This window comes from Thermobia domestica, chromosome 4 (assembly GCF_964235325.1).
Source record: "Thermobia domestica chromosome 4, izTheDome1.hap1.1, whole genome shotgun sequence".
Taxonomy (NCBI): Eukaryota; Metazoa; Arthropoda; class Insecta; order Zygentoma; family Lepismatidae; genus Thermobia; species Thermobia domestica.
This window is the reverse complement of record NC_137457.1, coordinates 245,923,802-245,941,864: the sequence shown is the minus strand read 5'-3', so window position 1 is coordinate 245,941,864 and position 18,063 is coordinate 245,923,802. Positions and strand designations below refer to the sequence as shown.

The 18,063-nt window shown below is 36.6% G+C and overlaps 1 protein-coding gene across 1 annotated transcript in view; it reads left to right on the top strand.

Moving 5' to 3' along the window:
* LOC145683954 (uncharacterized) overlaps positions 1 to 18,063 on the top strand; it is a 434,748-nt gene that overhangs the window by 213,977 nt on the left and 202,708 nt on the right. The window lies entirely within an intron of this gene.

Below are 18,063 nucleotides of genomic sequence, written 5' to 3'. Positions count from 1 at the left end.
TAAAATCCTTTCAAATATTCTATTAGCAAGATTGACTCCATACGCAGATGAAATTATTGGAGATTATCAGTGCAGATTTAGACGAAATCGATCAACTATCGACCAAATATTTACCATTCGCCAAATACTCGAAAAGAAGTGGGAATACAATACCCCGGTACATCAACTATTTATTGATTTTAGAAAGGCTTACGACTCGGTTAGGAGAGAAACATACAACGTTCTTACAGAGCCCGGAATACCGAGAAAGCTAATTAGATTAATTAAGATATGTTTAAGTGAATCCCAAAGTAAAGTCCGGGTAGGAAAATTTTTGTCCACGAGCTTCCACGTCGAAAATGGCCTGAAACAAGGAGATGCGTTGTCGCCATTATTATTTAACTTTGTGCTGGAATACGCCATAAGGAAAATCAAAGATAGCAACCAGGGCCTAGAGTTGAACGGCATTCACCAGGTTATGGCATATGCTGATGATGTAAATTTAATAGGGGATGATAGGAGAACAGTAGAAATAAATGCAGAGATATTATTAAACGCTTGCAGGGACATGGGTTTAGAAGTAAATGCAGAGAAAACTAAATACATGGAAGTGCGTCGGGACCGTAATACGGCAAATTGTGGAGGCGTTAAAATATTAAATAATACTTTTGATAAAGTGGATACTTTCAAATATTTAGGATCAATATTAACAGACGAAAATCATATTCACGAAGAAATTAAATGTCGACTAAAAGCAGGGAATTCGTGTTACTATTCGGTTCAAAATCTCTTGTTGTCGCGAATTCTGTCGAGGAATTTGAAGCTTAAAATATACAAAACGATAATCATGCCTGTTGTTCTGTATGGTTGCGAAACATGGTCGCTTACTCTGAGGGAAGAACATAGACTGAAAGTATTTGAGAACAGGATCCTGAGAAGAATATTCGGACCCAAGAGGAACGAGAATGGGGAATGGCGGAAGCTTCATAACGAGGAACTACATAGTTTATACGGTTTACCCAACATTGTTAGGGTCGTCAAGTCTAGGAGGCTTAGGTGGGCATGTCATGTAGCTAGAATGGAAGAAAGTAGAAACGCTTTCAAAGTCTTGACTGGTAGACCCATAGGAAAACGACCATTAGGAAGACCTAGGCGCAGATGGGAGGATAATATTAAGATGGATCTCGCAGAGATAGGAATACAAAGTAGAAACTGGATCCAACTAGCTAAGGATAGAAGTCAGTGGAGAGCTTTCGTGAACGCGGCACTGAACCTCCGGGTTCCATAGGCCATAGAGTTAGTTAGTTAAGTATTTTTGTTAACAGGTAGATTTGAAATCTGCAACAATCTGGCGTAGTGCTATTTGAAAACAAGAAAATATAACTTTATATTGGGTTAATCTTGTGGTATCACAGTGTGTGCCAAAACAATGTCCTCCTTTCACTGTGGCATGGTATAAAATTTCAGCGTTTTTTTTAACCATTAGTTAAGAAGTTACAAGGGCGTATCAAGCTAAATGGTCTACTCTGTATATACAATATACTATATTGATTTCAATATGCAAATTTTCACTAATTTTATTCCTCTTTTATTCCAATTGCATTTACTTTTTTAAAATTCTTCATTTGTTTAATATTCTTTGCTGTATCTGATAGTAAGTATGGAAGTAAGGTATTTGTTTTTTTTATCAAAATAAGAAATTCAAACTAATATTTAAATATATTTTTTTGGCACTAGTTCCTAATTACATTTATTTTTTTTCACATTCCTTCGCGACCTATAGCAGTCCAGAACTCCAGATTGAGAAACCCCGTCTTAGATCATGGAATCTGGAGTAATTGGCAAGAGACAATGGGTAAAAGCAATCATCTACCGTATTCATCCTCCTCCAAATAAGACCTAACCAGTAAATAAGCTTTTTTTTTATTTTTATTTTTTTTTATTTTTTTTTTATATAGCTTGGCCGTAATGCAAGTCCTACACCAAGAATAAGTTCTATCTTCAGAATATACCTCAGTAGTTACATGACTCGAAACTGATTACTGAATCTATATGGTTATCTGTATCTGTGTAAATAGATAAAACTTAATGTCTTTTGGACAAATAAATAAATAAGACATGTTCTTATTTTCGGGGAAACACGATATTACAGGCACCCCAGTCATTCAGTACAGTAATTAGAGTAAGTTAATTTTGCTGACATCCTATAACTATTATTGGAGCTTGGGATGCGAAACGAAACTATCAGATGCGCAAATCTGTCTTCAACATTGGGGGGAATGGGTAAGACCGTCCTTATATATATTGAACTTATAATAATGTTCAAAATATTTATGAAGTTGAAGAACAGTGCTGTGGAGGATCAGGAAGCAGAGCAGAGTTGTCTTCAACATTGGGATGCAGGCAGATTTGAGGCTTATTCTGGGGCTAAATCAATTTGATGTTACTTTTCTTTGTGACTATTTGACACAAATCATCACATTTCTTCTCAAACAACACATTTCAAATCGGATTATTGGGGAGGGACAGTCCCCCTCAGTTCGAAGATTGGAGGGGACATGTTCCCCTCATTCCCTCTGGGATTTGCGCCAGTGGAAACTACCATATACAAATGCTTAAAAGCTCAACGTTTTTAGTTGTGTTTAAATATTTATGCACTGATTTCTTTCTACGTTGTTTGTAAATAATAATAACGATATAGGATGAAATATACATTTAAAGTGGGATTTCAAGCATTGTAGTAGGTTCGATACCTTTCTAGACTTTTTTTTACTTCAAATGTGCCCCTGCTGACGCTGCTGTCAATATATAGTTTCTCGTACCTTCCTTCAAAGAGGAGGGACATGTTGCTGTGACCGAGCTCTTTCAATACTTGGATGCGGACAGGATTGCCGGATTGAAGTATTTCACGGGTTTTGCTGTGCATTGTCTTGTTAGCCATGCTAAGTAGCCCACGATCTTCACTTGTCAAGACCAAACGAATGAATGACAAATTGACAACACAGGCGACGTCATTCGTCTCTTTCACCAAAGCAAAGGGATGATTTCCTCTGTAAGAGAGTGGCGAGGGTGGAGCCAAAGTATGTTTCACATATTTTCCGAGGGCATTCTTGAAATAGAAAGGTTCTACCGAAATCGGGACCCGGAAACCCGTGCACCAAAGGCACGCGTGTTAAACACTATTTTTCTCTTTTTTTTCTTAAAAGTAGTAACTGGTAGTGTTATCTTCGGGAACAAGAGTTGAATCGGAAGAATATGAAAATATACCTCTTATCGCATATTATATGTCTCTAGTCGAAGAAATCTTTTTTGTTACGAAAATTTTCTCTCTCCTCGTCAGCACTTACGATTACTCACGACTCTAGGGGAAGGTTATTTTGTCTCAAAAAGGTGTCGTGAAGATGATGTCTTATCTCTGGAAGTGTGTTGATTTCTACTGGAACAGCTCTGTCTTGTCTCGCCTTATTTCATGGGGAACTCTAGTAACTGATTCACCTATCGATCCTCAGTTATTTGAATTTTTAGTATTTTCTAATATTCTTTGTTTCATATCTCGTTCATCTTTAATGAACTAGACAAGGACGGGAACACATGCAACATTAAGAATAGTTAAAAAACATGCATGCTTTTCAATGGCACTTGAACCCGCGATGCATTACTTCTTACAATCTGCAGCTGAACGTCTCAGACCTTACTGTTATGGTTACTGGCGCTGAACGTGGAATGAGAGCTTTAAAACATCTACCTAGGTATAATCAGCGACAAAAATTATTTCCGTTTAGTAAAATTTATTTTGTGAATAACAATGGTATGGTTAGATCGTACAGAAAAATGCATTCCTTTTTATTTAGTGAAAACTGAGCTCAAATTGTCCTTCCATTATGAAGTTATTTACGAAACTAATTTTATAAAACGAAAAGAACTTTTATCGCTGAGTGTACAGTCGTACGAATTCCAAGTTCACCAAAACAAAAAGAAGCTAATTAAGCATTTCTTTACCCTAATGTTTCTTGTAAAACCAATTAGCTAAAGGCATTGCAAAAGTTTCCTGTAAAATGGTGTTTAGCTAATTAAAGATTTGTTTTGGCTAAACATTTCATAAAACTACTTAGAAGGAACTTTTAGTTAATTAAATGTTTGTTTTAGCTAACGTTTTGTAAAACTTATTATCAGTAAAGTTTTTTTCTAGCTAATTAAACGTTGCTTTAGTTACATATTTCGTGAAATGTTTCCTGTAAAAGCTGTTAAATGTTTTGACAATTGACATTAAGTATAATGTTACTATAATAATGCTGGTGTTATAAGCAGACATTTTTTTCTTCAGGAACTTTAAGCGTGTGAGCAGATAAATATATATTTTATAACTACCTTATTAGGTTTACGCAAGTCCAGTACTTCAACTATGCATGAAAAATCAAACAAAGTTTAGCAGCCATGAATGAAGCATTTTTTGTAAACGAATAAATTAGATCCTAATTGTTTCATCACACATAATTAACATTTCTCTTTCTGGTCGTAATATGGTTGCCATCTAGTTATTGGATATTGATCCAGTGCTAATGAACTACGACAAGTCTCAGCGGGATTCAAACGAGGTAGTAACTGAATTCGAAATACCTAAACAAATCTATTCGCATAGACATCCATTTCGAGTTCTGTTTAGAACATGATAACTTCTAGAACATGATATCGCTGGGACTAGTTATTTTCATAATATTTCGATGGAACTAAATACAAAAAAATAAAAATAAAAAAGTATAGAATCTTTATTTATACACACAAAACATAGTTTGAGTCACGATGAAGAACTGTATTTTCATATTAGGAAAGAAAAAAAGCAACTAACTTTCTCATGATAGAATTTTTAAGCAAATGAGCTTTTCTTACATTGAGAAACTACGGTATATACCTAACTTATATATATATATATATATATATATATATATATATATATATATATATATATATATAAAATTTTGAAACCGAGAATGGTGGCTTGAGGTTGAGGTTTCAAGAAAAGCGGCATATATATATATATATATATATATATATATATATATATATATATATATATATATATATATATATATATATATATATATATATATATATATATATAATATGAGAGAGAGAGAGAGAGAGGTAGATAGATACATAGATAGATGGATATGCATATAGATAAGCATAGATAGTGTACCTAGCTCTCACTACTCATTTTGCTCTGTGAAGAAGAATTCTGAAATAAGTTATCTAATTGAGTAAATAATGTTTATATAGTTAAGTGAGGGTAAAAGATATAGATGAGGGTAAAAGAATATGAGTCCTTGGAAATGATAGAATATTCTAAGATATTTTAACCTATGCTGACAGATAATACAGATGTTTGAGGTGTAATGCGGAATTTACTTCGTGTGGAAAGCTAGCTAATGGTAGTAATGGTCAACAGTTGGACCACATTAAAGAGTAAGCAAGAAATAAAGCAGAACTAAGTTCCAGAATATAAGAGTATTCTTCATGGCTTATGGGACCTACTATGCATGTTTTTGGTAAGTTTAGTCTTGAGTACCACCGTGCCCACAAAAACACTCCGTGATTCGAATTAACTATAAAATCAAAATTTATTAGTACAGTCTTTTTACTTTACTTTACTTTATTTTTCACTTACCAAGTTTCATGCGATATCAATTCATTACAGAAATTCAATGTGTGCTCTACGTGTTTCTCGGCAAAATTGATGTGATGGTCGAACAGAGGGTGCCCCCGAAATAATCAACAACTTGATTTGAGACTGGTAATCGACCTCGATGTCCCTTTCTCTAGTTACAGATGTATCCTTCCTCAACAAAATGGTTGTACCACTTCAAAATTAACTTGTTTTTTAGGCGGATGTACACTCATGTCCAAAATTCTTGTCGCATGTTTATAAATATGTTGTTGTAGGAATATAATTTGTTAACGAATTCACCTGGTATTTCTTATAATGTTAGTATGTATATAATCGGCAAAGACATGTATGTGGCAAATTTCATGTCAAAAGAGCAGTAAATAGGAACAATAAAACGAAAATAAAACTTTCTTGTCCATTTAGCAACATTTTGTTTTACTCTTTCTAATTTTCGCATTTATAATTCCTTTCCTATGAAATTTACCACAAATATACATTTCCCGATTAGACACATAGAATCAGTATTAAAAGTACTCTGCAAAATCATTATCAAATTATATTCTTACAAGAAGACAGTTATAGATATGCGACAATCATTTTGGACATGAGTGTACATTAAATTTCAGTTTAAGAAGCACACTGCACCAGCATGACATTTTTTACCTTACGTTACCTATCGTAGTCGCATCAAAGTATCACTGAGGAACTGGTATGTGAACTATCCAAATATCTATGTTTAAGAATGTTTCAGTAGGTCCACATCAATTTTTAGAGAGGTAGGTGAAGAGTGATCAAGTACAGCCTCTCTAAAAATGATTGTGCAAATACCGGAGGCTCTGAAATATCGTTATTTGAATAGTTCACATACTAGTTCCTTAGTTGATGTCTTGATCCCACTACAATCGATCTTATAGTAGTGGAACTATGGGCTGTTAATGTTCACTTTTTCACGCTTTCGGCATCCTATAACTACGCAACTATGCACTTCGGACCTCAGGTCCATATGAACCTTTTTTTCTTATTTTGGTGCGAGGAATCTAATCTCTAAATATTCTGACATTTTTTTTTGTAATACCCTCTATATTCCTAAACTATCTACCTTTCACGAAGTGAGGCATGATAACCTGAAAATAAAATAGCAATCGATGGAAGATACACCTAAATACTAAACTTGGTTGATCAAAGTAATAGTACATTTGCTACTTAGTTTTAGTAGATTCAAAGAGCGTAGGTGATTCTAAGGAGTGCGATTTAAGTTAAGAGAACTTTGATTTTTTGTAATAACTTTTTAATTTCTTGAGAAATCAAAACACATTTTAATATAATAAACAAATGATAACCGAAAAAGAATTAGTTTACTATTTGACGCTGTAGACAACTTTGCGGCCGATTTCTCGAAGCTTGAACCGGAAATTCCTGAAAAGCGCTTGTCCACTACTTTTTGCCACTTCTTTTGATATTTCCTACTACTTTATTTGCCTATCTTTCATATCCTTGATGAAAGTATGCCTTCTAGCCATTTTGCGTTTAACTAGAGCGCAAAGACGCTCAATGGGTCTAGCCTCAGGAACTTTTGGGGGCGCTCTCATTTTTGCCGACAAACCGGATACTAGCGTCAGTAAGAACGTGGTGCACTTTTTTTTTCACGTAATGCGAGAATGTTATGTCGGGCCAAAACACAATGTCGTGTACCGGTGTACGGTCAATTCTTTTTCTACGCATGGAATCAACACCTTTTTAATGCACTCTAAATATCGGTCACTGTTGATTGTCCCACTTCGAACAACAGGAGGCGAAACTTTGCCGTTTGCCGCGATTGCTTGCCAGATCGAAAACTTTTCGCAAACCTGTCTTTAGGTTTTATGAACTTGCTAGGACTAACTTGGCATCTATCAATGTACGATCCATACATGGAAACAGGCGAGAACGCTAAGTTTTGGTTACAATAAGTTTCATCATCCATGATCATAATATTGTTCGCGAACTTGTTGTCGGACAGTTTTGAGGCAGTTGATCTTAGCGCGCTTTCTCTGTTCGTCTGTATAAAATGGTTCACTTTCACATGTTTCAACCTATAATCCGTGTTCTTTCTTGATTTTCCTTACTCTGAATTCAGAAATTTGATGTTTTCGTCCTAAAAACGGCTTAACAAATGATGTTTTTTTTAAGAGTTCTCGTCTAAACGCACTTTTCACATTTTGTGTGCATTTTGAAATTGGTAGACCAGATTTCTTGATCCTTCACCAGTCTCCACATAAATTTTCAACACTCCATGCACTGTAATATAAGGATATTTGCACTTGAAATGGTTTAAAGCAGCAGTAAAACAATGCAAGGACTGATTCGCGTAGAATTGGATAAGCTACTAGGCGACAGCCTTGACCTGTTCGGCTGTCATTCGCTTCCCTTTCAAGTTTACGCGCTTACATTTCGCGTACACTCGTGAGATACTGTGACGAGCAAAGAATGAAACTTTCATTGAGATCAAACGAGTTGATTTCGTTTCATGCATGCTTTTCCCCAGTAACCTTAAATTAAATCGCACTCCTTAATCTTGGAAAGCCATCACTCTGTCCAAAAAATGTTCTGCTCTATACTAATCAGTATTGGAACCAGAAGTAATAGTAGATTAATATTGTTTCTTGTTTCAATAGTGGGAGAAAGGTGGGTATGGAACCCTTCGCTGGGACACTGAATTAATATCACAAACCATTTTTAGTTATCTCGTATACATTTTGCTCTAAGCGAATCAATATTGTAACAGAAAATGGTAGAAAATAACTGTTTAATAAAAGGATAAGCTCCGAGACGGAACCATTTTGTTGGGACGCTTGTTGACAGACAAACGTACAAACTTAAGAAGTTTAGAAAAAATGCAAACAAAGAAATGAAGACTAATTACTCAAATTGGGAGAAAAAGAGACAAAGTTTATACGATACACTTATGGAAAGTCTAACATTGTTCTCGTATTTGACAGCGCCGTGCTGTGGAAAATCAGCGCCCAGGGCAAGAGGATACGATGGCGGCCCTGTACATATAAATGAGGTCGACAGATCAGCCGCGAAGCGCCACCATGGTTGACGTCAAGCAAAAAAAAAAAAAAAAAAAAAAAAAAAGCCATAAGAAGTACTATATGGCGTGCAAATCATTAAATCTTAAGCTATCGACTATCAAAATTTGAATTTAAACTTAGTGAAATCAAGAAATTTCAATAAATCATGATCAGTAAAATATGTAAATTATCATTGTTGTATTATGGTTGATTACATAGCAGATGCCTATTATCCGAACTTATGCATGCATATTCCCAATCTGCACCTACTGTACACTAATTCTTAGTTTTTGCTACGAGGAAACCATAATATTTATATATTATCTACATATTCCACATCGAAAAGAGGGGCGCGATGGCTCAGTGGTAAAGCGTTTACGTTTGTGCGCACGATCCCTGATTCGATCCCATATCGCTTCCGATGAGATTTGTAGTGTACAAACTTCGATGTAGGTTTTCTCGAGGTTCTTCCGTTTCCTCCTACGTTCTTGATTCGACCATTTTGTTCACTCTTATCATCATCGTCTCCTTTAACCTATCCAGCATAAATGTGGGACCTAAGACTGAAAGCTTTCATTTTTATTTTCTATATCGAAAAGTATGGCGTTTTCTATGTATGGGTATAATTGATAACACGTGTAGACATAAAATTAAAAATATACGGTATATCACTGCATAATAGCCACATAGCCATTACAACATCAACAACTATTAGAACATATTATCAACTTAATTCTTTGCTGTCCTTTGTCAAGTAGAACTCGACATATAATTTTGTTCATGTCAGTCCGATGTCGAATCATCTTCGACATGCTTTTCACTACAGTATGGTAAGGCCCTGTAACTTGGAACCTGTTCATTACCTGTAGAAACCTTAAAAGTGTTGTAACTTAGCAAATTAATTTCGATCTGTTCATTCAAACACAGAAATATTAAAAAGGACCGCAATTGATTAATGGTTTTCTTCTTCTTCTTCTTCATATTAAATAAAATAACTAAAAATTACATGATGTATACTTTCAGTTTTTCATAGCAGAACGGTGGTTAACGTTGTAAAACGAAGAGACTATGGCAAACCGCGATACAAGGAAATTCTCAACTTCACCAAATTACTTTAGTAGTGGTAACTTTGAATGATGGTTTAATTAATGGCCGGATGCTACTCTAGGAACACAACACGTATATTCTTGCTTGTGTGTGTGTGTGTGTGTGTGTGTGTGGGTGTGTGTTTAATATTCATATTCTAATACCTCTCTAAAAATTAGCTTTTGGTTTCCCGTCTTTTTCTCTCTGCTCTTCGCCTGTCAACAAGCCATAACAATTTTGTTGTTTAATGATTTTTCCTTACACTGCATATCCACAAGAGCTTTATAAAATATTTTTCTTGTGATTTTCCCCCTCTAAATCCTTGATCACGCTTTATAGGCATTTAATCTCTTGCGGCAGCGATGTTGTTTACTACATTTCGTCTTTTTTTTTTCTTTTTTAAATGAACAATCAAAACATCTGGAAAAAGGGAAACTAGCTTAGTTGTCATCTAATGACAACCTGAACGTACGAGTAAGGCAGCTCACGCGAAGGATGGGTGTTAGGTAAACGTTAGGTAGGGGCAACGCATAGATCGACTACGGGCGAGGTGGGGGAAACAAAACAACCTGAGAGGAACTATTCTCATCCATCAAGCTAAAACTCCAAAGCAGTGTTCCCAGCTTAGTAATTTCTCCCTGAACTGAGTATAATCTTACATTTAGCATCTTTGTTAGAAGTTTAGCGTAACTTGAACAATGTTCGTAGACAGAACGGAAATTTCCCGAATCTAGGTATGTTTGGTTGCAAAACGGAAGAAATATAGAAGAAGGAAACATTTTAATGTAAAATGCTCAAATCTAGGGAAATAATTGAGTTGGATCGAATTTTATGAATCTGATTTATTCCTACCTTCGTTGTTTTCTTTGAGAAGAATTAGTACCTTAAATTAGGGTTGCCAACTTTGGTAAATTTATATACCGCACACCCTCCTGGCGTACGTATACTCTTAAGATTGTGACATCATCGCTTTTCTAAAAAGCTGTGGACAACCTGAAAGTGGTTATTTCACCTAAAATTGAGCGATTTGGAGTTCGAATGTAAATATTATGGTAATTTTGAAGCATTTATGAAACTTACTGATTCCAGTTTTGATTGAGTCGGCTCATGTAATTTTTGTAGTCTAGCATCAATAGGGCCTAATACATTATATTTGAAAGAGAAAAGCAAATATAATTGGCAATATAAGTATGGCATGCACAAAATATACTTGAAAAACAAGTCTTACCAGCTTCAATGAGGCTGGTAGTGTCTCATAATGGCTACATACTTTTATTGGATCTGGATGCATTATTTAATTGAAAGTTGTAGCTGTCTGGTCAAAAAGCCGATTATATTTTTAGATTTAGATTGAGATTTCTGGGCTTTCGCCATCTAAGGTCATTTAGCCTATCACTTTTTGAGGGATGACGTCTCTCGGCGAGCACACTATCCGGGAAAAGGAAAGGAAGGAAGGATTGGGGAAGGAAGGAAGCGGCCTGGGACCTATAAGGTAGGTACTACTCCGGCATGTCCCTGGTGTGAATGAGGAAAACCCAGGAAAACCTCAGTCAGGGTGGCTGGCGTTTTACACTTTTTTTGACCGAGTGCCCCCACCGGGAATTGAACCCGGGACCGCTCGCACCGAAGCCAAGAGCGTTAGTTACTACGCTACGCGGGGCACTATGTCAAAAAACCTAACTGTCCGGTAAACTCTTCTTCCTCCAAGGCTTAAATCCTCTTCAGTTTTCATTAACTCTTCTCGCCGGCTTACGCGTCTCTGGTGCATGTGGTCTCGGAGTGGATTATCTACAGGAGAGCATTGAACATATTACCATGCTTCAGATTCCACTTTCAACTAGTTCCACGTCTCATAGAGTGTCGGCGCTGAAACGGACGGTAAATATCAACAAATCAAGAGAACTCCCTCGTTGCTACATGGTTAGCCTACTTGTTTTCAGTTTGATTTCCGGTAAGAGCTCATGTGCTTTGAATCTCACGTTAAACTGTAAGTCCACATCTCATGTAGTCTTGCTGCTGAACGGGACGCTAAACCCCAGCTTAACCAACCAACTGTTTAGTTTCTTTCATTCCCCCCTTTTTTCCCTAGATCTTGTATAGTGACCTAGCGCCATTCAGTGTCTGTTCTCTACTTACTATTCTGAAGAAGATACTGCATTGAGGGAGGGAGTGGCACAGGTCAAATGCCGCCCACTTGCTGAAATTCTGTGTTCTCTTCCAGTCAAGGAAACATTTCAGTCAAGTACAGTGAGGTCACCATATACAGTACAAACTATTTTGGGGTCATTGGTGGGGAATGGTGACACCAAAATTTTATGAGCAATGAAATTGAAGTACCAAGGCTAAATGAGATACTGTCCCACAGTTTAACGCTGGATATCTGCAGGACATAAGGCTCATCAGAAGCGAAACTCATACTTCCGCTTCCACAATAAAGAAAAATGAAATGAAATATTTCAGCTTAACATCCGAGGATTATGCTCTTTTAGGCTAATTGAGACGGATGATTAAGGCAAATGACTGGTGATGGAAGAATTAGTGAAATGAGGAAACGGGAGTAGTATACCCTGAGAAAACCCACGAACACGATGTTGTCCACCACAAACTTACTTAGCCGGGCATCGAACCAGGGACCCTACACTCTACCAATGAGCCAGCAGAGGTAAGCGCTCTACCAGTGAGCCACCTTTCCTGCCGAAGAGAATTTTTAAATAGAATTAAAATCATATGAAATTCTTGAAAATTTTATTAACCGAATTAAGCAGAAATTAGCGCGTTTTAACTCATTTCTCCGTAAAATGTTATACTTGTTGCTAGATGCATACGAATTTTTTATTGGCCTTTTCCCATTTCAAGGATTTTATATGAAGTACTACATGCGTACGCAGAAATTTATTTCTGGGGGAAGGGGGTGAAATCATTTCGGGGTAAATTCAATAGGAAAATAAGTTATATTAACATTTGTCAAAGTACTCATAATAAAATTAGACTAAATTTCCAGAAAAGTCGGGGTTTTCGGGGTGTCCGGTTCCCAGAACTCACTCTCTGCCTATATTCCTCCAAAGTACCCTGTTATTGTACGTACCATGCTAAGCGTCCGGGGCGTGAGACCAGAAGCATTTTCGAAGTTCAGCTAATTGTATCGAGCTCCACAACGTTCACTTCGAACATAGACAAACTGTAAGGTCTCATTTATTTTTCGAGGGGGGTAAGTTTAGTGCAAGTGGTGAACAAAATGTACATTTTTGTTGTGTATTCTTGTCATCTAAGTCTGCTATAATATAATGATAATGTTGAAATTTATATTCAGAAGAAGATATGCTTGAATTTCTTTATGAAATATTCCTTCCTGTATTGAGAGAAATATCATTTATTAATTATCATATTATTAATATTAATAATTTATTAGTTAATAATATTTATTAATATCAAATACACAAAATCGTCGATCTAAAATCAAATAAAAAATTATAGTAGTACAAATAATATGATGATTTTAAAAAATGAGAAAGAAAATACCTCGAAAGCAATTTGTATAAGTTATTTTTCAAAATTACATTATAACTTTATGCTTTTGATTAGACGATAGCAGCATTTGTCCTGTTAGTAAATACAAATGTTTTGTGCTCAGCATTTTGTTTCTTACCACAATTTCTGGACTTTAATTGAATGGAACCTACATAAAATGGGAGGAAAAGTTATTTCAAAAGTACACTACATGTATATCGGGTCTTCTAAAAAGAATGGCGAGATTTTGATTAGTTACAATGAAAAAAAACCGTTAAAGGTACTTCAATGGTTTTTAGTAAATTCCAATGTGTGTTCCGTTTGTTGCCCTGATTACGTTTAATCTGTTATTAATTTTGATTCACGTGCGTTGAATCATAACATTCATCATAACATCAGGAGTAACATTCAAGATGGCGGCGGAAAAGTGGTGTTGAAGATGTACCAAGATGCGAACTTTTCTGCGTACACAATGTTTTTGATATACCCTCAGAAAAAGAAAACCAAACAGGTAGGGTCTGGACTTCTGGGAGGCCATGCAATGGGGGCTTCTTTGCCAATCCAACCGTTTGGAAAGCGGGCATCAGCGCACTGCATGCATCACGGTGAATGTGAGGCGGAGCCCCATCTTGCATAAAATAAAACGCTAAGCCAGTCTGTTGTTCAATTTCGTCAATTTCAGGGAACACAAACAGTTTAAGTATATCCAGGTACGAAAGTTCTTCCTGTAATTGTCCTTTCCGCAAAAAAGAAAGGTCCAGTAACTCGGTCATGAAGTAACCCGCACTACACATTGAGTTTTGCAGTATCACGAACATGCTCGTGGATTTCATTAGGCTATTCCAATCCCCAAATAGGACCGATATACCGATTTACTCAATCATTATTGTGAAACGTTGCTTCATCAGTAAACAACACTTTTGTCAGAAAATTGGGACTGGCATTAATTTCCTGCAGCATACAAATAGCAAATAGCAGTACGCCTAGGGCGATCAGTACATTTTATTTCATATCTTATCTGGGTGTTATATGCATGAAAGAGTAGTCTTTTGTGCAGTCCCTATATTTTGCATTGTTGTTTTTGGAATCCGTAACTCAAGACTTCTTCGAACAATTTATTTCTTTGGGCTCGTAACACAAGACTGGCGGATACGTTCCACACTTTTTTCTTATGTTCTTAGTTGGCCTGTCGAATGTTGTTTCTCCACGCTCTCTCTGTGTCTCTGAACTGATTAACCCTCATCGACGAATAGCTTTGTCATTAGGTGCGGTTTAACAAGGATAAGTTATCCGAAAGAGCCGCTGTACACTGACAATCGACTTTGACTCCGCGAACTAAAGAACGCACTTGGCTTTCTGTTTCACGGTCAACATCATACTGGACTGCGGGATGGCTGGCGCGCAACGTGGCCTTGACGACAACGCAGCTAGTCTGCGCATACACAGGCCACGCTTACGCATTCTGCCAGGTATCAAATGAAATTTACGCTAACCAGTCACCACAAAGTGGTAGAATCACTCAGTTAACATAAAATTTTTCAATATATTTTTGTAAAATCCCGGCATTCTTTTTAGAGGACCCGGTATATCTATATGTGTGCAATAATGACAAATGTTTGTAGCCTTGAATTTGTGCACCGTAAGGCTTGTCAGCATAGTATATCCTTTGTAAAATGAGCTATAGATATTGTTACAAGTTTCATAAATAACACAATAAAAAAGTTTTGTAGTGTTCCTTGATTCCTTTATCCTGCCTCCTCTCTCTTCCTTCAGCATTCCTATCTGTCCCTTTAAGAAGTCGGACTGGCTAAGGCCTGAATTCAGAAGAAAGAAACGGACATGTTTTACAAGTTTATCCCTAAAACACGTACATATAATCACTCATTACTCTGACTTTCTTTCCCAGCAGTGCCATCTGTACTAGAAGCATCATTGCAAATTCTGTATTATTGGAGGACAAAATTATTTTGGGAGGTGGGAGTTTAACGTACTACATTATGCACTGATGCTAAAAGAGACGATGATGATGAGAAGGATGATAATGGTGGAATGATGGAAGTGGGAGGAAACGGGAGAACTCCAAGAAAACCCGCGCACCATGTTTGTCTACCATAAATCCCATCCACAGAAGTAAAATTACACGTTCTGCATTACTTTGATACAGTCCTGTGAGATTTCATAAACGGTGCTAATACGAAGTCCTTTCCCCCCACAAATATAGGTTTTTATGATCTCTTCCGTGATGTATCACGCATAACCAAGGTGACCAGACGTCCCGTTTTAGCCGGGACAGTCCCTTTTTTGGAACCGTTGTCCCGTTTTTTCTGATTCTTAAAAGGGATGCCTAAATGTCCCGTTTTTAAGCAAAAACGACCCAAGTGTCCCGTAATTATAATTCTAAATATGAATAGTCAATGCAAATTCTACAGTCTTCCATACCTCATTGGGAAGGTTCAGCCGTGTCTGGAACTTCTGAATGTTCAAGTGGGAATTGAGTGTTCTGTGGTTCAAGTAGGAATTGAGTGGGAATTCTGAGTGTTCAAGTAGTTAAAAGTATTGTCGAGTAGTACTTAAGTTAGAAACGCTGTGTTATCACTTTTACCTGTGTATTTTGTAAATTAAAAACACTACTCAGTTCCAAAATGCAACCTGAAAGTCAGATATTTAGATTCCCCCCCCCCCCCCCGTCTCCGATTCGTATGCGTCCCGTTTTTGCAAGTAAAAATTCTGGTCACCTTGCGCATAACATACCTTGCCATTAAAAAAATTCAGGTGATCTCAGAATCCCATGGTACGGAAACCTGGTAAGGCAAGCAGAACGATCCATTCAATGCGCTGACAGTTTTCCTATCTCTCTTTTAATGTATCCCTGTATCTTTAGCCCCATGGCCAGATAAACACACTCACACTTGATGAGAAACTTACTGCCCGTAGTCGGAACACTGAGTCGCAGCGCAATCTAGTGATGTAGTTCGTCAACACAGTATGAGTGCATGTTTGTATATATAAGAGAAAGGATGAGGGATGTTTTGCACTAGCAACGTGTGTGTGTGATGTTAAGGATAAGAGGTAGAAAGGTAAAGTGAACAACGTTCTCTTGCCACACTCAGAATATCCTTCCCTCCCCTTCCTTCATCACCCTGAAACCCTCATTTCTAATCTTCCTCGCGCGGTTGTTCGTGCAGGTAATGTGCTGCTATTAAAGACTTTCCGCTAGATGGAGCTTCGGTTATTGCGTAAACATGTAATTTTAAGTTAAAACCCTTTCTGTTCAAGATTTACCTTGTAACATTACAAACCACGGAAGATATTGTCTTACCTTACTTGTTACATTAAATGTGTAAAGCACTAACTTGATCTAATGTACACAAAAACATAGATCTGTGTTGTCATATATTTGAGAGCACTCAACTTTAATACCAGAAAACACTTCCTGCTCCATTATAATAGCTTCGTAAAATGCTCTACGCAAACATAATGTTTGGGTTTGAATTTCTGGTTTGAAAACTTACATGACAAGTATGTATTCACAATACAGGTATTCATGTTCAAGAGTCGTTGTGATTTTCTCGAAATAAAATTGCCATTAAACCCGCTGAAAATGCCAGTGTCACTCAAGTGTTGTAGATAAGTTGAATTTAAAAATATTTCGTACGAATAAAATTAAGATGGAATCTTATCATTAGCACAAAAAATGTAATGACAATCTTTAGCAAACAACAATTTTTTCTGCAGTTTATAACAATGAAATAAACAGTGGCGGATCTAAAGGGTAAAAACAGAGGGAGGGGCATCCGAACCTAGACTATGATACGTATATCATATGTTTACAATTTTTCATGGGTCTTGTTGAAGTTTCGAAGTTGACTCTCTCCCGATGGATATTATGGCTAAGTTGGACGTTGACACTGTGGACCTCAAGTATTGTTTTTACACATTCTATAACAGAAAAACTGCAAACCTAAACTATATCTGAAGTTTCAAATATTTTTCAATAAAGAAAAAAAAAAAGGCAACGCTTAATATAAACTTTCAAAAATATATAAATAATAGCTTCAATATTTTTGTCATTCACAAAAGTGGGTCGGCCTAGGCCTAAATCCGCCACTGTAAATAAATTGTAAGTTTTGAAATAAAACTTTTCAGTTTTTATGTTTCACGGTTATGTCGTATGGGGTAATGGAGACTACGATGATAAGAATGAATCAAATGGTGGAATGAAGAAAGTGGGAAGAAACGGGAGAATTGCCAAAAAAAAAAAAAAAAAAAAAAAAAAAGACTCAAGCACACGTTGTTTGTCCACCACAAAAAAACATGTTGGAGCGAGTTTGAATCAAATCACGGACCTTACGCATCAGAGGAGAACGCTCTACCACTGAGCCACCGAGGGCTCAAATTACAAGTAGTAGGCCTATGTGACTCACTATTGGGAAAAAATATTAATTAAGAGAGAATATTTTTCGTATATGATATATGAAATAAATAAATAGTATATTCTTGGTGAATCAACTGCATCAGATTTGGAATTGAACAACATCCTTTTAAGAACTTAGTCATTTTTCAGTATTTTCTGGAGCTCCCTCGTGACTACGTGGCTAGCGTACATGCATTTGGCCTGGGAGATCCGGGTTTGATTCTTGGCGGGAGCTCATGTGGTTTGGGTTGATTTTGAGTTTAACATCCCTTTCAGAAGCGAGGCTATATGAGATAGGATCTACTGTTTAACGTGGAATCCGAACAACATGAGCTCCAGCGGGAATCGAACCCGGGTCT